The 21,955-nt window shown below is 40.2% G+C and overlaps 1 long non-coding RNA gene across 1 annotated transcript; it reads left to right on the top strand.

Moving 5' to 3' along the window:
• The first annotated feature begins 434 nt into the window (after positions 1–434).
• On the top strand, positions 435–2,882 carry LOC129011287 (uncharacterized). Its single transcript, XR_008493306.2, has 4 exons — positions 435–673; positions 1,497–1,595; positions 1,998–2,048; positions 2,390–2,882. It is a non-coding gene; the product is annotated as an uncharacterized LOC129011287 (long non-coding RNA).
• The last annotated feature ends 19,073 nt before the right edge of the window (positions 2,883–21,955 follow it).

The following is a 21,955-nucleotide window of genomic DNA, read 5'->3' as shown; positions in this document are numbered from 1 at the left end:
AGATAGATATAAAAGATTAAAGATATATATTAAAGATTATATATGTTATTAGTTATCAACAGTTTATTCAAAAAGAGGTCACCATGATTTATAATTTTTATATGTTGGATTTTGAGGTGGTTAGTAAAAAACATTGCTTTTCCCCAATCAAATGAGGCATGGGCATAAACAGAAGTAAAATATTAACTTTTGATGATTGAGACATATCATGTTTGGGAGACACAGGTTGCCAATGTTTCATTCCTGATTTAGAGAGACGGCCCAGTGATGCCTGCCACCTGGTATTCATGTCCTTGTGTAGCCCTGTTCCATGCTATATATGGCTGACTCATAGGACTAATAGGATACTGTGAAAATGACAAATGTGACTTCTAAGGCTAGGTCACAAAAGACATTATGACTTGTCTTGCTCTCTTATGGATCTCTCTCTCTCTGAGGGAAGCCAGCTGCCAGGTCATGAGGTTACCCAAGCAGCCCTGTGGAGGCACTCTTATGATGAGGAACTGAGGCCTCCTGCCAACAGCCACGTGACTGAGACACCTTGGAAGCAGATCATCCAGCCCGCAAGCCCCCAGATGACTGAAGCCCCAACCCCCTTGACTATACCCACATGAGAAAGCCTGAGCAGAACCACTTCTCTAAACTGCTTCTAAATTCTCAACCCACAAAAACTGTGAGATAGTAAATGTTTGTGGTTTTAAGCCACTAAGTTTTGGGGGCAATTTGTTACACAGCAACAGATAAGTAATACAGAAACTTACCTGTCAGGTCACAGCACATATACTGAAGAGCTGTAGGCCTCCCCACTGGGGCCCTCCCCTATAAAACTTGAGGCAGTTGTTCTCAGACTCCCATAGGCAACAGAATCATCTGCCAGGCTTATTAAAATACAGATTACTGGGCCCGACCCAAGAGTTTCTGATCCGATAGATCTGAGGTAAAATCAGAAAATGTGGAATTCTGGAGTGAGTTCCAGGGGTTTGGGGGCTGATGAAATGATGTGACCATGAGGGGGCAGTAACGCACAGCAAGCTTTATTTGGGTGACACTGAGAAGTCTGCTCCTGGCGGAAGTTTCTCAGAGCATGAGACCATTCTGAAGAGAAGGAGGACAAGGGAACTCCCGAGAGAAAGGGAATCAGAGGGGAGAACTACAATTACTAAGTGGTACCCTCAGCAGCCCGGCAGAGTCTCTGGGTCAATGAGCTCCCAAGGGTAGCAGAGTTAGGAGTCTTGGTATAGATGCAGGATTTCTCCTATCAACGGCTAGCAGATGTCAGGTGCAGTTTCACAGGGTAGGCAAAACAAAAAGTATCTAAATGGCTAAGAACCTACTTATCTGGGCTACGTTTAAAACAACTGGGTGTGGAAACATTGAGTTTGGCACTGCTGGGCTTTTGAGCTCACTGCTCCCAGCCTCCTGTGAGGGAGTAAATAATAGGCCCAATATACACAGGCCATCTTTGGCATTTATGTAACAAATTCTCATGTCTCCAGGTGCTGGTACTGTTGGCCCAAGAACACATTTTGAGAAGACTGGCCTAGAGGAACCAATAATGTGGGCTTCTTACGGGCAGGATGGCACTGGAGAAGAGGGTGAGGCTCAGTGTCTTCTCCCAAATTTTCATATCAAATAAAACATCTTTCCCCGGAGAGAAGTAACAAGGGAGGCAGAGGGAAATGATTCTAACAGAAGTTCTAGCCACATGGAAGGAAGCATTAGCAGTGAGGAATAACTGTTCTCTCCCTAAACATACCACCCAAGGTAATGATTCAACATCCTAAGAAAACGTATTTTTTCACAGGGGCATGTTTTTTCATTGTTTAGAAGAAGGAACTCCAATGAGGACCGTCTGGTTTTCTATAAACAGAAACCAGTTTCATTATTCTGACAAACAACAGTACTTTGCCTGTGGGTGGTAAAAGCTGTTTATATATCCTTACCTTAATTAAGTCATCTCTGACTAAAAATGATGATCTCACAATTGTTCTCAACAGATTTTCTTTAAAGAATTCCAAGAAATACATCTACTTTTAGTGTTATAAAAGGTACGTAAATTGAGATCTAATACTGAATCTGTTTCCTTTAATTTCATTTTGAGTTGCTTTTATTTCTCCTTTCTAACATTCATGTTCACATAATTATCCATTCCTTCTATCATTAATTTATTTATTTAGTCTTAATGAGTGTGTTCTGTGCATTAAGAAGAGCCCTAGGTGCTTTGAGATGATAGAAGTTAAAGCCAGAGCTAAGACTAAAAAACAAAAACAAAACAATTTTTTTTAATTGTGAGAACTTATATGAAGAAAACTTGGTTACTGCGAGCTTTTGATATACTCAATTGATTTCAGCTATTTTATTTTCCTTTCCCCCTCCATTCACATTTAAGGGAACTAATACTAAATTATCATGAAGAGCATATGCCTGTGATCTCAGCTATTCGGGATGCAGAGGCAGGAGGATCACATGAGCTCAGAAGCTCAAGCCCAGCCTGGGCAACATAGAAAGACACAGACTAAAAAAGAAAAAAAGAAAAAAAAGGAAGAAAAAAAAAGAAGGAAAAAAATTAGCATGAAAAATTCAAGGGAGACAAGACAACAGAGCCACCTTCCTAGCCAAGAAAAACCCCAGCTTGCAGTTTACTGAATAGAAGTGTGCCACTTGACAGAGTAGTTTTAATGACACTGAACCTTTTGTGAGTTTTGCACTTCTCTTGGCTGAAATCTTCAAACTGGCTCAAAGAAGCTCCAGTCTCTTCATTCTGTAAGTGTTGATACCATTTGCATAACTACCTGTCATTATCCCCTACCAGGTGCCTCCTTTCCAACCTTTAATGTTTCTTCTTGATTCATTATAATTAAAGAGCTAATGTAGCCATTCAAGTTCACATTGTCAATGACCATGTAATCATCTTCCCTAGTGGCCAGAATTCCTTTCTTTTTAGGAGGTTACAATTAAATTCCCTCCAGCCATAAGGTCAAAAGAATCTGGAACAGTTAGCCTTCCCAGTGACTAATTTCACACCTGTGACTCTGACACATATAAAATAAGACCTCTTAAATGGAAGGTGTCAATTTAAGAAATAATATACATTTGACTACACCTGAACTGAAGTCAATTAGATGTAAAAATTAAAGGCGGTGGATTCTTTTCCTGTTACTGGAAGTGATGCTTGACATTCTACTTATCAATGTAAGACATCTGTGTCCCTTAGAAATGTTAAGGTAATTTGTAAGTTGGAAAAGAATTAAAATGGCCCAAAGCCTCCGGGAGATTAAGATAACGTGTTCATGTCTGTTCTGTGTAAAAACTTGTCTATCGCTTTATTTTTTTTCCCGTCTCAAGATTTAAGTTTTTCTAAAATAGATTTTGTTATTTTTCTGCTATTGAGGCTTCTAATATTTTGTTAAGAATTACATGTATTATTTTGTTAATAATCAATATGCACAACTAAATACCATGAGCAGATTTAGCCTCTTGACTTCCAAGATGTAACATTGACCAATGGAGCCGCCTTTTATTTCTGTCATCTTGAAATGCACTGAGGACCTTCCCCTTCACCTACAGCTTTTAGTGATTCTCAATTTCACAAGTCACACACTACCACCCCCAACTCCTTATGCCTTTATCCTCCTTTCTCCTCTAAGAGTTGCTTTGAGCCGGGCGCGGTGGCTCACGCCTGTAATCCCAGCACTTTGGGAGGCTGAGGTGGGTGGATCACGAGGTTAGGAGTTCGAGACCAGACTGAACAACATGGTGAAACCCCATCTTTACTAAAAATACAAAAATTAGCCGGGCGTGGTGGCAGTCACCTGTAATCCCAGCTACTCAGGAGGCTGAGGGAGGAGAATCGCTTGAACCTGGGAGGCAGAGGTTGCAGTGAGCAGAGATTGTGCCACTGCACTCCAGCCTGGGTGACAGAGCAAGACTCCATGTCAAAGAAAAAAAAAACAACAACGTTACTCATCTGAAATCATTTTCAACAAGTCCTACTGGGCACATGCGTTTTGTCTTCCCCTGGGATTTTCCTGGCATTGAGCCTCTCAAAGACCCAAAAACACTGAATACTAATAATGGAAAAGGAATATATAACATATTTGATGAAATTTGTACATTGCAATAAACTGGAATAATGTGCAAAGACCTCAGAATGACAGAAGATAAATTCTAAATGGCAGGCATATGAATTCAAATAATAAAATAACACCCAAATTACAAGCATATGAATTAACATATATTAGGGAATAATCACACACTGGAAAAGAGAAAATAGAATGAGAACTGCACAAATTAGACAAAATTTTAAAATATGAAAGGGTAACCATCAGGCTACTTTTAAATTCCAGACACCCAGAAAGAAGTTTTGAAAAGGCTCCATGATCCAAACAAAATACTGTTAGGGTCCTGGGTAGAAAGAGGTGCTCCTGAATGGGAGTCTGGATAGAATTTACACCTAGGTGAGGTTTAAAAAAAATTAAAATGCTAGTTGATTTGTACGCAAACAAGGGAGAGGACCAGAGAGTTTTTTAGGGATTCTGGGGAAAGCCAAAACTCCCTATGCGAACTGTTAGCCCAGCATAGAAGAAACTGTACAAACCTGCGAACCACAACATGAGCAAGAGAAAGCATTAAGAAAATATGAAGAAATTAGAGGAGATGACTATTTATAGTCTAGACAGGATTCATATCAAGCCAGAAAGCTTGACTTTGAATAAAACACCAAAAAAGACTCAGATATCAGAAAGACAAAGAGAGAAACAGAAAGAAACATTTACTGATTGACTTAAGGGATCAACAACAGCAGAAGAGATGGTTACCATCTCCCTTTTGCTCCCTTCCTCCTTTCTCTCATACCTCTGTTTGAGAAGGACCCTACCCTTCTTACATAACATGGGTTGGGGCCATGTAAAAAGACAAAAAGGAGGGCTAGCACCACTCAGCGTGTTGTGGGTGAAAGATCATGAGCTTTGGGTTAGCCCAAAGCGGAAGCACAGCTCTTCTCTTACTAGGTATGTGATCTAAGGCACATCACTCAACTGCTCATACAAGATTAGGATATGGTTTATCTCTATATAGATGATTCATTAAAGTTCTGTAATTATTACACATTAGAATAAGAAGGAATGAAACTCCTGTTCATTATGTTTGGGTTGTTTTGTTTTGGATTGTTACAGTAAATCAGAGAGTATTTTGGAGTGGTTAACATAACCTGGTCATCAGAATATTTTAATTCTTAGATGTGTCCTGTAAGATAGAGTAATTGAAGCAATAATAAAGTCCTTGTCTCTGAGTGCGTCTTAGGAGAGACTGATGAGAGCAAAACCATTGGTCAGAAGTGATACCCTGCTCTGATGGACAGAAGCTGAGCTGAGGATACATGATGTGTAGACCTGGCCTCAGGTAGGAGTACACGCTGAGAGGGTGCTTGGAGTCCCAACCTGATCTCTAGGACTTCCCCTTGGCCAGAACAAGCTGTTGAAAATGGGGAGTTCAAGGTGGTCAATTAGCTGACATGGCGGGGAGCCACATCCACCCTGGGGAAAGACACAAACTGACAATTTCTTGCCTTGGATCAGGCAGAACAGGCAGGTGGGATTGGTGAAAAGGAAGAAGCCAGGAGTAGGAGAGCCATGCCACTTTTTTATTTGCTTCTTTTTCCCATTCAAATCCTAACCAGGATCAACCCTGCTTAGCTTCTGAGATCAGACAAGATCAGACACATCCAGGATGGTATGGTTACAGACTTGTACTTTTTTTCTTTCTCAGTAAGTGTGTGGTTGTCAAAGTGCCCAAATCTATCAAAACATATGGATGAGAATTTATAATAGGCTGCTTTAACTCTTTGCTCCTCCTCCTGATGTTGGTGCTACATCTCTTTCTTTGAAAGATAATCATAGCCATCAAGCACATTCTGTAAAGAGAGAGCAGTGTGGGAAGCTAGAATGAGCAAGAGTTGTTGGGATGCAGAGCTCTCTCATCATAGAGAAGTGCTGGAGTTAGCCAATAATCCAGGGTTGACCAGCTGTCCAGATTGGATGGCACATTCGGCAATGGCCAGCTTGGTCTTCAGCATCCCTATGCTGATCTCTTTAGTTATAAACAGCACTTCCCCATTTAGTTTGTAGCTCAGGTAAGTCTTAATTCTATGGGGTTTCACATGATCCCTGTCCTCTGATAGCCAGCGTGACTAACTTCCCATTTGCCCAAGACTTTCCTACTTCTAGCACTGGGTCCTGAGAAACCTCTCAGTCTCAGGCAAACTGGGATAGTTGTTCATACTCTACAACATAGTGTATTCAAGGACCTCTCCTTAGACAGAATCCTGATGACATGGGATCCCTGGGACCTCACATGTTGGGACCTGAGAGCAGATTTGACTCCTTCGGCCACTGAACAGTCACCATTCACATCCTTGCCTCTTTGTTAAGGCAGCAAAGCCTGGAATGCAAGAAGCATTGCCTCATAAGTATTTGCTAAGCTAGTGAGGACATGCTGTTTCTCCTCCTGGGATCTGGTTTTGAATAGGATTATGGAACAAAACGAGAAGATGGGGAAATAATTTGTCTAGATACAGTTAATTAGACAGCCATACCAATTTAATTTTGCAATAAAACAGATACCTTCTGCAACTGAAAGACAAGTGGTGAGGCAAAGCATCTGTTTAACAGTAAACAGAGCTGTAAGTCTGCCTTTGGAGTCTAAGACAAAAAGCAGCCACCTAGTCAGAGTGTAATTCATTAAACTGGTCAGATTCCATTACTGTGAACTTCCACCAACACAGAAACAAGAAGAATGTTAGCTAAGCCTTTTAATCACTTGGGTGTACAGAGATTTTCAACATGAAAGCAGTCGTTGCTATGGGATCCAATTGGTCCCAATTATGCCACACACACAAGTGATGCTAATACATTGTTGATTTGTTTCTGGATGCTAAGACAGTGATGTCATGATTGAAGGTTCATTTACCTGGTTGGTGTATTTGTGTAAGAAATTAAAATGAAATTAGTGGAGAAAATAGGCAAACAACCCATATAAATAAATATTCAAGAATATCAAAAGCTCTGGACTCAAATTTGTGTTACTTGCCTAGAATCATGTTTATCAGAGATAAGCTTTAGTCAAAACAAGATTAATTTAGACCTGATATCACAAACTAGCAGCTCACAAGACAAAGAGGCCCAGTTTGTGGTTGTTTCATTTTTAATTCAATTAGGGTTAAACATGGCAGATCAAACACATGTTTATCTTCTCTCTCTCCTGAAACGTCACTAAACAGTAAAGTAATAAAACTAGTATGCACTCCCAATGATGAAGAGAGTGGGAACAGAGGCAGCAGAGTGCAAGAGATGCAAACAAAATTTTGGAAGACAGAGTGAATTAAGAAGTGGTGACTAATTTAGCAAAGAAAAAAGTGAAATTTAAATACCTTCAGAGGGCAATAATAACAAGGAGCTGTGTAATCTACCCTTTGGAGCTAAAGTCTTATAACTCAGAAGTAACAGATTTCAGAGTACACTTGCAGTGCAAATACCAGGATAGGTATAAAAGCCTTTTCAAGGGGCAGTTGGACTGTCAAGTCCCTGTTCCCAGTCTGTGTGGTTAGGCAATTCCCCTTATGCTCACCTCCAAGGAGACCAGATGTTTACTCTTTTGAGGGACTGAACCTGAGCCACTCCAGACTCAGAGACATCTCATACAGTAGAGGACTGAGGCAGGAGGCCTAATTGGAAGTCTACATACAGAACTACTGAGAAGCCCAATGCCCCCTTCTGCTCCCCAGCCCCTAGAGCACCAAAAGCCAGACTCATACGGCTAGGATATCTTTTCTGAAAACTGAAACTATCCCACAGAAGAAACTAATTATACTGATATTTGAGCACTCCAAAGAAAACACAGTTACTGCCCAATAACCCCACAGCAAACCCACTCTTGCACACAGAGCTTGCAAACAACCGTTTAGCACCTCCCTCTGTGTATTATTAGACAGCCAAGAAGCACCAGGTTATTTGATAAATCCTTCAACATGCAAGAGACCAAAACCCCAAAAAAATGCATATAAAAGAAATTTAAAACTCTAAAACACAATTTCAAGGAAAGGAACAGAAGAAAACTTTAAAGAAACAGAAGAGAAATTGCTGTAAAAATAGAAATTCAGAGATCAAAGAAGAGATCAGAAGTTTAAAATGTGAGAAGTTATTTTTAAATCTATAGAAGAGATGGAAAATAAAGCCAGGAAATCTCCCAGAAAGCAGAACAAAAATATACAGAGATAGGGAACAGGTGAGAAATAAGAAAATCAGCAACTCAGTCAAGAAGATTCTACATGCAACCAATAGACATTCCAGAGAATAAAGTGAAAGAGAGGGAGGGAGGGAGGGAGAGAAATTACTCTCAAGGTATATAGAAAATTTTTCTATTCAAGACTCTTCAAATGAAGGCCCCAAGTGCCCAACACAATAAATGAAAAAGTTCCAAGTCCCAGACATTTCATCATGAACTTTCAGAACATCCAGAATAAAGATGAGATGTTAAAACTCATTTAGAGATGAGAAGCTAAAACTACTTAAAGGATAAGTAATCAGAATCATTTTGGAGTTCTAATGACAATATTGGGTGCTAAAATCCAGGGGAGAAATGCCTTCAAAATTCTGAGTGAAAATTATTTTTCACACTCAAGTTCTTTACCAAGCAAAACTATTAAATAAGTGTGAAAGCAGGAATTTTCAAACATGCAAAGACAAAAATTTTACCTTCCACACACTGTTCAGAAGCTAGTGGCAGCTGTACCACTGCACAGCAAATGGGGAGACCTGACCCAGAAGGAAATGGCACATAGGTCAGAGACGCTTAACCCAGGATGATCCCAGGGGCAACTCTGGGAGTACGGGGTACAATGAACTTGTTGAAAATGATCCATGTTAGGGAGGAAGATTCAGGAGTGGGAGGGAATGGCTAAGACATTTCTCCATTTGATTATACATTTTCTGTACTCTCATTTTTAGCCGGTATGTGTTACTTCGATTTTTAAAATATCATTTTTTAAATGTTTAATTGATTGGAATGTCTGAAAATTAGGAGATTTTACACAAATTCCACATATATGGTTTGTATTAGTCTAGGTGGGCTATTTTGAGGCACAAATGACCAAAAAACCTCTCAACTTTTTTTTTTAAATGTATTTCTTACGCTATTTGTCCATCGTCTGCTGAAAAGGCCTCTGCTTATTATCAAGTCACTAAAGAAAACTATCAGAGGTTCTCTCCTAAAAATCTGTTCCCATGATTTGAAAGGAAGGAAAGGAAAGCATAGAGCACCATGCACTGCTTCTTAAAGCTTCTGTATGGAGCTGGGCGCCATGGCTCATGCCTGTAAATGCAGCACTTTGGGAGACTGAGGTGGGCGGATCATCTGAGGTCAGGAGTTTGAGACCAGCCTGGCCAACATGGTGAAACCCGTCTCTACTAAAAATACAAAAATTAGCCAGGCATGGTGACAGGTGCCTGTAATCCCAGCTACTTGGGAGGCTGAAGCAGTAGAATTGCTTGAACCTGAGAGATGGAGGTTGAAGTGAGACAAGATCGTGCCACAGCACTCCAGCCTGGGCAACAGAGCCAGCCTCTGAGTTCATCAGAGTAGGATTATGTAATACATTTACAGGAGGGGGAATCCACTGGGCCCATGTTTATTTTTAGCAGAAATCTTCAGGAGATAAGTAGCAATTAGACCGTTAAATACATATGCATACTTCAATTTGCTAAAATCTTCACCCTAACATCTCCCTAACACCAGACCAAATGTTAGTTGCCATTCATTATGGCACTTGCAATTTTTTGTAGCATAGTATTTTTAATAGTAGCAATAAAAATAACATGAAATATTTCTCTATACACGTAGAAAAGAAAAATAGAATGAGAAATAAGTGTCTCAAGATAAATGGAATGAATCTTGTATTATAGAAGTCAAGAATACTCCTGTGTATTTAGTCTGCCAACAAAGCATTGGTTTTACCTCATTTGCTTTACTTTGCTTTTGTGATTTGAATTGTGTTCCCCAAAAATATGTGGAGTCCTTATCCCCGGTAACTCAATAAGTGACCTTATTTGGAAATAATGTTCTTTTAAATGTAATTAGTTAAGATGAGATTGTACTGGAGTAGGGTGGGTCTTTAATAGAGAAATGCCATGGAGGCCGTGGAGGCAGAGATTGGATTTTTGCCACCTCCAGCCAATGTATGCTTGGGGCTGTGAGAAGCTGAAAGTTTCCTCCCTTACAGCCTTCAGAGAAAGCATGTTCTTGCCAACAACTTGATTTCAGACTTCTAGCTTCCAGATCTGTGAGGGAATACATTTCTGTTGTGTAAAGTCACTCAGATTGTTGTGCTTTGTTACAGCATCTTACTGATATACTTCCTAATCCCTATAGGATCAAAGCCTCTTACTCCTAATATGGAGCATTTCTGAACAGAACTGGGCGAGAACACTACAAAACTCCTTACTCCCAGCACTTTGGGAGCCCAGGGTAGGTGGATCACCTGAGATCAAGAGTTTGAGACTAGCCTGGGCAACATGGTGAAACCCCTTTCCTACTAAAAACACAAAAATTAGCAGGGCATGTGGCGGGTACCTGTAATCCCAGCTACTCAGGAGGCAGAGGCAGGAGAATCACTAGAACTGGGGAAGCGGAGGTTGCAGTGAACAGAAATCACGCCACTGCACTCCAGCCTGGGCAACAGAGCGAGACTCCATCTCAAAAAAAAAAAGAAAGAAAGAAAAGAAAAGAAAACCTCTTTACTCAAGTTCTACATTTGTCTCTTTGAGTGAAGACTTTCTTCATTACATTACATATGTAATGGTGATACAGCAGACTGCAAAATCATTCTGATCCTGATGTCAATTGGCAAGTCATGAACAATTCATTACCAGTTAGCTCAGGAGGGCATTAGACTGCAGTCATTCTAGGTCACCAAATGCTACACAAACCACACTCCCATTAGGGAACTGGATTCTCCAAAGAGGGGCATGTGAACACATTTCACAAAGACAAAGCAACCTCAGAGTTGAGTTCTGAGCAGCCAGGAGGGAGCAGATTCCAGGTAAGCCAGCTAGGGTTAAAATCCAAACAGAAGGGCATGAACAAAAAGATCATTCCAGAAAGCATGGATGGGAGTGTGGTCTCAGTCTCAGAATGAAGAAGTAAATCCACATAAGGAACACAGTGGATGATGACAATTTATTCCAGGACAGAGATCTGCTGCCCTCTGCAGGGATAGACCTGCTAGGTCTCAGCTGAGAGTAATGGGCCTGACCACCCCCAGCAATTGTTTGGGGAGCCCTAGACGGCGTATCCACAGGTGGTCTTTGGCACCTGGTGCCTCCACTTGGGTGCTGCCTCTGAGAAAGGTCACGGCACAGTGATATGAGCAGATCTGAGTCAAGTACCTAAACCATGGAGATACTGTATTGTCAAGAGGAAGAAACAGCATATTTTGTCCGTAAATGCCATGTGGTTCAGGAAGATGATGTTTTAATTGCCTGTTGATAGTCTAGCCTGGCTTTTTATCTTCAATTTAGGGCTTAATGCCTTTTCATTTGTGTCATGTCAAAACTATCCTCATCACATTGTTTGTGATGCTTTCTCTATTTTTCACAGATCACATACTTTTTCATTAGGATATTACAACTTGCATCTTTATTTTCCATCATGTTCAATCAGTTATAAGCCTCTGAAATCATTTCTTTCTCCTAGATATACAAAGGCACATCAAGAAAAAAGGGCTAATTGTGACTTTCATCTCGTGCTTCTTCCCTATTCTTTTTAGTAAAACGGCCAAAGAACATCATTTGCTGGTCATATATATAATAAGCACTAATTTTCACACTTAATAGTTATTGATCTAAATAGCAAACCATAGGAGAATCATTAAAAAAACTATACACTTGCCACATGATGGAAGATTGGGAATGAATAAGCATGATGCTCAAAAATAATTTTTCATATCCTGGGGAAAGACAATATAAGTAATCAGTATACAAAATTCAGATATAGTATTGTAATAATATAAATATATGTTAAAATCTGATGTTTCATTTTCTTGTTCATCCTTTCTGTGCCTTTCAAAGTTCCAATTATTAGCACGTGTATAAAATTTTTAAATATTTTTACAGTAAAAAATAATTATCAGAAAAAGATAAACTTATTTTTAAAATTTTGGAAGATTAATGATATTCACATTACTCATTTTTGCAATACTACTTTGGAAGATTTTATACATTCTAAATCATTGAATAAAATTTCACATTTAAAAAGAATAAAATTTAGACCAGGTGTGGTGGCTCATGCCTGGAATCCCAGCACTTTGGGAGGTTGAGGTGGGTGGATCACTTGAGGTCAGGAGTTTGAGATCAGCCTGGCCAACTTGGTGAAACCCCATCTCTACTAAAAATACAAAAATTAGCCGGGCATGGTGGTGGGTTCCTATAGACCCTGCTACTCAGGAGGCTGAGGCTGAAGAATCATGTGAACTGGGGAGGCAGATGTTGCAGTGAGCCAAGATCATGCCATTGTACTCCAGCCTGGGCAACAGAGTGAGATTCTGTCTCAAAAAAAAAAAAAAAAAAAAGAATTAAAAATAAATGTTTACATTTATACGTAGGCCAAAGTATTCACACCTGTTATGTGGCCCTCAAGAAAGTATACCAATAATAATGCTGGAACTTGACAGCTGAGTCTGCAAACTGTTTCTTAAAGGACCGGAGAGTAAACAGTTAAGGCTCTGAAGGCCACACATTCTCTGTCAAAAATATTCAAACTTGCCGTTGTAGCACCAAAACAGCCACAAACAATATGTAAACACGTGGACATGGCTGTGTTCCAGTAAAACTTTATTTACAAAAACAGGTGGTAGTTTGCCACTCTCTGCTTTAGAGCAGTGCTCATATTTTAATGTGCTTATGAATCACACAGAGTTTGCTAGAAAGCAGACTCTGATTCGGTAAATGTGCACCGTAGCCTGAGATTCTGCATTTCTAGCAAGCTCCCAGGTGATGCTATTGCTACTGGTCTGAGGACAACACTTTGAGTAGCAAGGTAGAGCACTGATTAGCCACATAATATTTAGATTAGAGACTCATGGAATAGACCTTACCAGGAGATAAAAATATATTATGTTCATCCACAACACATATGCATTATGATAATATGACTTTTGCTTAATGGTTTTTTACTTTATTCCTTTTTTATTGGAATGAATTAAGTATATTAAGTGGGAGATAGATGGCTTTAAACATTTAAAAATAGTTTACTCAAGGAAAATAATTAGGCTGACTTTTACGTAGAAAAAAGTTATTTGCTTATTCATTATAAAAGCATTTATTTGTTGTCTCTAGACACTAGGTTGCCAATTGCTTGGAATACAGGGATAAAGAGAGCACAGTATCTGACTTCAAGCAGCACAAAAATCAGGCAGTAGAGACAACCACACAAATAGATCATTACTTTTATTAAAAGAAATTGATGGGCCCCAAATTAGTTTTATCTGGAAGCATTCAAATCTTTTCACAAAGATTTTAGATTGTAGAGAGAGATGGTATTCCCCTGTGCTAAAAATCCAGCCACTTACCAAACTCTCTCACGGACACATCCAACTTCTAACAAGTCATAATGGCTACTTTTGCAAATATCTCCTCAAAACTTTCTACCTCAAGGGCATGTGTTGATTGTAACCCAGATTTCCCCAGGATTCATCACTTGCAGTAATCATGAGGTCACATTACTGGAAACGATTAAAGTTTTGACATCTCCACTTGGATGACCAATAGACATCCTGAAGTCAATACGGCCAAACCCAACTCCTGAGCCGCACAAATCTGCACCACTTCCACTTCCCCCTTTTTTTTTTTTTTTTTTAAGACGGAGTCTCGCTCTGTTGCCCAGGCTGGAATGCAGTGGCGCAATCTTGCCTCACTGCAACCTCTGCCTCCCAGGTTCAAACGATTCTTGTGCCTCATCGCTCCCCAGGAGTTGGGATTGCAGGCACCCGCCACCATGCCTGGCTAATTTTGTGTGAGACACCATGCCAGGCCCACTTTCCTATTTCTTTGACGGCAACTCCATCTTTCCTGTTGCTGAAGTCAGTTATCCCTAATGCCACCTTCTCTCTAACACAACAAATGCTGTTAGCTTTACTTGCAGAATATATGCAGATTCTAACCACGTCTTAACATTACTAACATCTGGCCCAAGCTTTCACCTACATTACTGCAATATTTCTTTAGTAGACTTCTCAGATTCTACACTATCCTCAGCAGCCACCCAAGAGATCCTTTTAAAGTTAAGTGTGATCACGTCATTTCTTACTCAAAACCCCAGAATCTTTCTCCATTTGACTCAGTACAAGGCCCTTTGTGATCTGGCCTCAGATCATTTTTCTAAACTCAAGTCCTACTACTTGCTCCCCCGCTTAGTCCCCACCAGCCACACTGGCCTCCTTCGGGTTACTAGAATATGCCAACCACATTCCCACTTTAGGACCATTGCTGTAGCTATACCTTCTGCCTGGGGCACAATTTCTTTAGCCATCTGCTTAGCTAATTCCCTTACCTACTTCAATTCTTTGTTCAGACAGCATCATATGTATATATGTAGCATACATCACTCCTAGCATGCTAGAAAACATATCTATATATACACACATATATATGTATACATATAATTTCAACTTTCATTTATTTATTTTTTGAGATGGAGTTTTGCTCTTGTTGCCCAGGCTGGAGTGCAATGGCGCTATCTTGACTCACTGCAACCTCCGCCTCCCAGGTTCAAGCGATTCTCTTGCCTCAGCCTCCCGAGTAGCTGGGATTACAGACACCCACCTCCATGCTCAGCTAATTTTTGTATTTTTAATAGCCAGGCTGGTCTCGAACTCCTGACCTCAAGTGATTCACCTGCCTCAGCCTCCCAAAGTACTGGTATTACAGGCGTGAGCCACTACACCCAGCCTAAGCCACTGTGCCCCGCCTCAACTATTACTTTAGATTCAGGGGGTATATGCACAGGTTTGTTACCTGGATACATTTCATGATGCTGAGGTTTAGGGTGTGATTGATTCCTGTCACACAGGTAGTGAGTATATTACCCAGTAGTTTTTCAACCCTTGCCCCTCCCTCCTTCCCCCTCTAGTAGTCCACAGTGTCTATTGTTGCCATGTTAATGTCCATGAGTACCCAATGTTTAACTGCCACGTGTAAGTGAGAAAATACAGTATGTGGTTTTGTTTCAGCGTTAATTCACTTAGGATAATGGTCTCCAGCTACATCCATGTTGCTGTAAAGGAAATGATTTTGTTCTTTTTATGACTGCATAGTATCCCATGGTGTATATTGTGCCACATTTTCTTTATCCAATCCACCATTGATGGGCATCTATGTTGATTCCACATCTTTGCTATTGTGAATAGTGCTTCAATGAACATACATGTGCATGTGTCTTTTTGGTAGAACAAGAGATCACCTTTTTAATAAGTCCTAGTCAGACTACCTTCTTCCACCCTACACTCCTAATCCATTTATTCAGCTCCTCTTTTTAAAATTTTATAGCATACATGCTATAAACATGCTAGGAAACTTATATGACATATTATTTATCATCCTGCTCACACAGGCACTTTTTGTAAGCTCTACAAGGTCAGGAAGCTGCCTTTTCTCCATCTCCAAGAAGAGTGCTTGGCACAAGTTTGTTAATGATTGAATCAATTCTATTGCCCAACATGGGAACTTCTGCACCCCCTCAAAGTCTTGCCCAGGAGTTTGGGAGAGTCTCCAGGAGTGTCTCCCATGAGTTCATGAATAGTCCTTCAGATCTTTGCCTTGCTGTTCATGATGATTCTTGAGGAAACCTCCCACCCACCTCTGCTGCCAGACCCATGATCACTATAACTACTCCCTGCCTGTCCCAAGGAGGAAGGCTCCTGAAGTCCCAAAGCAACAAAGCTTGCCACGCTTCCTGTAACCCTCACTGAGCTGCACACTGTGTTCTGGAAGCAGCAGAGAGAGTGCTCATCTTTCCAGTTTGTGACCCTGCTTTGTTACTAGGACACCACCACAATAGGCCTGCATACTGAAGCCTCTGAACTACTGGCCCTACAGACTCCTCTGAAAGCCCAGCAATGTCTGAATTCTACCAATAGATGCTACTTAGGGCCAAACAAAGATCCCTCCACCACAAGTTCACATTCTTCACTTCCAAGATTGTGCTTCCAAGTTATGCTGATGAATGGAGTGGACCACGCAAATTTGTCACTTTGTCAAGGTGTCTCTCTGGTTATTAAGGGCTACTCTTATAGGCTCAAATTGGTACTGCTGTATCCAAAATGTTTAGGTTAGGTGAAAAAGCATGTATGCAATACACCACGCCTAACCTAAAGTGCACAAGGTACTTGTAGTTCCTTGAAAGGCACTAAATCAATAAAGAAAACCTTTCTTGTTATATATTATTCAAAGGCAATTTGAATATACATCTTGTTATACATTATTCAGATGCAATTTTTCACAATAACAAATAAATTCTCTAGAATGCCCAGAGCCAAAGGATATATCAATATTAGATGAAGTTCATTCACAATGTTTTATTTAGAAACAATTTAAGAGTCAGACTCTATTATTTTTATAAATGTAAATTTGGTAGCTTTTTTGTTGAATTACATTTAAATTCTCTTTTCTTCAAACTATTCTAACTTCAATATTTCTGTTTTCATCAAAGGCAGTTTAAGTGTGTCTGACTGGCTCTGGTAGCAGTGGGGTGTGATGGTAATGCTTTTACTCAATTTCCCTGTCCAAAAAATAAAGTGGTTGAATCACATCATCTCCAATACCTTTTCCAGCAATACATTTTCATGATCCCACGATTAAAGAAGAAACAACCCAATCTTAAGAATTGGAAATGAGTATTAGTGCACATTCAAACTCAAGATCAAGTACTAAATTGCAATTTCAATTCATCTTTAAGAGTTCAAAATAATTACATATGTATGTTTAAAATTACACACATATATGTTTAAAATTGCCACATATATTACCTGACAATAGTCTCTTGAGATATGCTAAACTAATATAATGTTTCCAATTTCATAGACTAATTCATTTGATCGGTCAATTGGTCATCCTTTTTTGAACACCTACTAGGTGCTGGGTATTATGTTAGGCTCTGAGCACGCAAAGTTACAATGTACTCTCTACCTTTAAGCATTAGATGAATACGATATAAAATAACGGCAATAAAAATGCAGCAAATATAGAGCAGATTTCCATATAGGGTACAAAACAGATTCAAAGGGAAAAAGTCAATTCTGTCCAGAGGGTGGGGCTAAGAAATTTTTCCCAAAGGAATTGGAGCTTGCCCTGACACTGAAAAAAGGAGTAGCTGTTCCACAGGTGGATGGCATAATAGGAAAAATGAAGGTATTCTAGGCAAGGGATACATGGCCAGAGATAGTAAAGCATGAGCAAAGGTGTTACCTTTGGGGGATGCAACTACAGCCGACCCTTAAACAACATGGCGGTTAGGGGCACTAATCCCCAGCATAGTCAAAAATTTGCCTATGTGTTTTGATGCTTTAAGAACATAATTACTAGCCAGGTGCAGTGGCTCACACCTGTAATCCTAGCACTTTGGGAGGCTGAGGCAGGCGGATCACTTGAGGTCAGGTTCAAGACCAGCCTGGCCAACATGGTGAAACCCCATCTCTACTAAAAATACAAAAATTAGCCAGGCATGGTGGTGCATTCCTGCAATCCCAGCTACTCGGGAGGCTGAGGCAGGAGAGTCGCTTGAACCTGGGAAGTGGAGGTTGCAGTGACCCAAGATCACACCATTGCACTCCAGCCTGGGTGACAGAGTGAGACTCCATGCAAAAAAAAAAAAAAAAAAAAAAGCTACCAATAGCCTACTGTTGACAGGAAGCCTCACTGATAACATAAACAGTTAACTCATACATTTTGTATATGTATTACGTACTGTATTCTTACAAAAATAGAGAAAATGTTATTTTAAAAATCATAAGAGAAAATATATTTACTGTTCGTTGCATTAAAGTGGATCTTAAACGTCTTCATCCTCATCATCTTCATGTTGAGTAGGCTGAGGAGGAGGACGAGGAGGGGTTGGTCTTTGTCTCGAGGGGACAGTGGCAGGAGAGGCAGGAGAGGCAGGCGCACTAGGTGTAACTTTTATTGAAAAATTTTCACGTACAAGTGGACCCGCCCAGGTCAAGCCCGTGTTGCTCAAGGGTCCACTATAATTCACTACAGCTTGGGCTTAGGTATAAGGAGAGCCAGGTGAGAGAAAGTAGGAGCAGACTTTGTATCTCGTGCTAAGGAGTTTTATCCAGCAGCAATGAGGGATCCTGTAAGGATTTTAAGCAGGAGAGAAGCTTCATCAGGCACACATTTCTGAAAGGAGAGAAGCTTCATCAGGCACACATTTCTGAAAGCTTCTAACAGTGTTTTGCAAGGTGGATCAGATCCTGGCAAGGAAGGCGGGGAGATGGTGTATTAGTTTTTTATGGCTGTTATAACAAAGTACCCCAGCCTGGGGGCCTTAAACTGCAGAAATGTGTTTTTGCACAGTTGTGAAGGCTGGAATCTGAGACTGAGTTGGAAGCAGTTTCTTCTGAGGCCTCTCACCTGGGCTTGCAGGTGGCCATCCTCTCCTCTGTCTTCACATCGTTTTCCCTCTGTATGTAGGTCTGTGTCTTAAATTCCTCTTCTTAGAAGGACACCAGTCACATTGGATGAGGGCCCACCCACATGATTTCATTTTACCCTAATTACATTATTAAATGCCCTATCTCTAAATGCAGTCAGATTCTGAAGTACTGGGGGTTAGGGCTTCAACTATGAACTGGGGGGACACAATTCAGCCCACAACATGTAGAGTAGGTAGGGGCTGCTGCAGTGGGCCAGGCGAGAGATGAGGAAGGATATGTAGCACTGCAGGAGCAGTGAGGATGCGGGGTGCTGAGGAGCATAGCACACATTTCGGAGGCAGGAAGCGGGAGAAGGACTCCCAGGTGTCTGGGAGTCTGAGAGGGTGTGGTGCACGTGTGAGGAGGTGAAATATTTTGATATGATAGGTTTTCATTGTTTTTAAGATGTTTATCCACATATTATATGTATACATCTTACAGGGTTATTTACTGTTAAGAGGCTTAAATCAAAAGGAAAACCATTGCTTCCCCCACCCACCCTCTGTGCCTTTTCTTTTCCCCAGAAGCAACCACTTTTAACTTTTAGCTCATTCATCTGACATTTACCTCCCTCTTTCTCAACAATATTCATACTCTGCTGATGGAGCTTAACAGCACTCTTCCCAAGTTCAGAACATATTGGGAGGCAGGCTTGGGAGGTCAGATGGTTGAAGATCAAAGCATCAGCTTGAGTTTTGGCCAAAGCAGATGGGTTTCCTAAGAGCTCACGTTGAATTTAACTGACCTGCCCAGGCACAACAGAAATCGAAAAACTGCAGGTAGAGCAGGACCCTGAGAGCTTCCCTGTAGCAACAGCAGAGGTACGGGACTCCTGCAGCCTGCTTGCCCTGAAAAGCGTTCAGAAGGGCCTGACCAGGCTTAGCTCCTATGTCCCAATTTGCTAGTCAGATAAGGTAGAGGAAATAGAGACAGAAAGAGATCCATCCCACCCTCTAAAAAACAAGCAAAAAGATCAAAAACAAAACCAAAAAAAAGGAAATTGACTATATTAAGAAATTATTTATATGCTAGTTGGCCACATGTATGTCTTCTTTTGGAAAGTCTGTTCATGTCCTTTGCCCACTTTTGAATGGGGTTGTTTTTTTCTTGTAAATTTTTTCAGGTTCCTTATAGATGCTGGATATTAGACCTTTGTCAGATGCATAGTTTGCAAATATTTTCTCCCATTCTGTAGGTTGTCTGTTTACTCTGTTGATAGTTTCCTTTACTGAGCAGCAGCTGTTAGGTTTAGTTGGATTCTATTTGTCAATTTTTGCCTTTGTTGCAATTGCTTTTGGCATGTTTGTTATAAAATTTTTGCTAGGTCCTACGTTCAGAATAATATTGCCTAGATTGTCTTCCAGGGGTTTTTATAGTTTTGGATTTTACATTCAAGTATTTAATCCACCCTAAGTTCATTTTTTTATATTGTGTAAGGAAGGGGTCCAGTTCCAATCTTCTGCACATGGATAGCCAGTTATCCCAGCACCACTTATTGAATAGGTAGTCCTTTCCCCATTGCTTGTTTTTGTCAGCTTTGTTGTAGCTGAGATGGTTGTAGGTGTGTGGCCTTATTTCTGGGCTTTCTGTTCTGTTCCATTGGTGTATGTGTCAGTTTTTGTGCTATACCATGCTGTTGGCCCCGCAGTGAAGTTTGAAGTCAGGTAAAGGGATGCCTCTAGCTTTGTTCTTTTTGCTTAGGATTGCCTTAGCTATTCAATCTCTTTTTAGGTTCCATGTGAATTTTAAAATAGTTTTTTCTAGTTCTATGAAGAATGTCATTGGTAGTTTAATAGGAGTAGCATTGAACCTGTAAATTTCTTTGGACAGTATGGCCGTTTTAACAATATTGATTCTTCCTATCCATGAACATGAAATGTTTCTGCATTTGCTTGTGTCATCTCTGATTTCTTTGTGCAGTGTTTTGTAATTCTCATCATAGAGATCTTTTACCTTCCTGATTAGATCCCTATTTTACTCTTTCTGTTGCAATTGTGAACATTACTGATCATTAAAGAAATGCAAATCAAAATCACAATGAGATACCATCTCACCCCAGAGTGGCTATTATTAAAATGTTAAAAAATAACAGATGCTGTTGAGGTTGCAGAGAAAAGGGAGCCCTCATACACTGTTGGTGGGAATGTAAATTAGTTCCACCATTCTGGAGAGTAGGGTGGTGGTTTCTCAAAGAGCTAAAAACAGAACTACCAGCAATCCCATTGCTGGATATATACACGAAGGAATAAAAATCATTCTACCATAAAGACACATGCACTCATATGTTTATTGAAGCATGATTCACAATAGCAAAGACATGGAATCAACCTAGATGCCCATCAATGACAGATTAGATAAAGAAAATGTGGTACATATATACCACGGAATACTATGAAGCCATAAAAAAGAATGAGATCAGCTGGAGGCCACTCCCCTTAGCAAACTAATGCAGGAAGAAAGAAATCAAATACACCATGTTCTCACTTATAAGCGGGGTCTAATGATGAGAACACGTGACCACAAAGCAGGGGAACAACAGACACTGGGGCCGACCTGAGGGTGGAGGGTGGGAGGAGGGAGAGAACCAGAAAAAATAACTATTGGCTACACTAGGCATAGTACCTGAGTGATGAAATAATCTGTAAAACCCCTGTGACACGAGTTTACTGATATAACAAACCTGTGCATGTACCCTTGAATCTAAAATGGAAGTTTTTTAAAAAAGAAATTATTACTAATAATTTTGCCAATTACAGTATTAGGGTTATGCTTTTTAAAGAGTTCCTTTTTTCGTAATACAGACTGAAATATTTGTGAGTGAAATGATATGCTATCTGGAATTGCTTCAAGTTAATACAAGTGGGGAGTCAATGAAGGTTTAGATGAAACACAGTTGGCCAGACACTGAAGCTGGGTGATGGGTGCCTTAGCCTTTATTGTTTTTTTTTCCTACTTTTATGCATGTTTAAAATTTTCCATAATAAAAAGTTAAAAGAGAAGGAAAAACAATTGTTATAAAGACCAAAAGATGAGTGAGTTTCAAAAAGGAAATGATCAAAAATGACAAAGCTACTGAAAACTGAAGTCAGATAGGCAGAGTTCATTTGCTTTGATGATTTAGAAGACAATTATTCATTTCTTGAGCAGGTATTATGTTCTTGGCACTGCTCTGGGGACTGGGCACACAAGGGTGAGCAAAACAGACAAAATCCCTAC

This window comes from Pongo pygmaeus, chromosome 14, assembly GCF_028885625.2.
Source record: "Pongo pygmaeus isolate AG05252 chromosome 14, NHGRI_mPonPyg2-v2.0_pri, whole genome shotgun sequence".
In the NCBI taxonomy this organism is placed as follows: domain Eukaryota; kingdom Metazoa; phylum Chordata; class Mammalia; order Primates; family Hominidae; genus Pongo; species Pongo pygmaeus.
The sequence above is the reverse complement of the archived record's forward strand: the minus strand, read 5'-3'. Positions and strand labels throughout refer to the sequence as shown.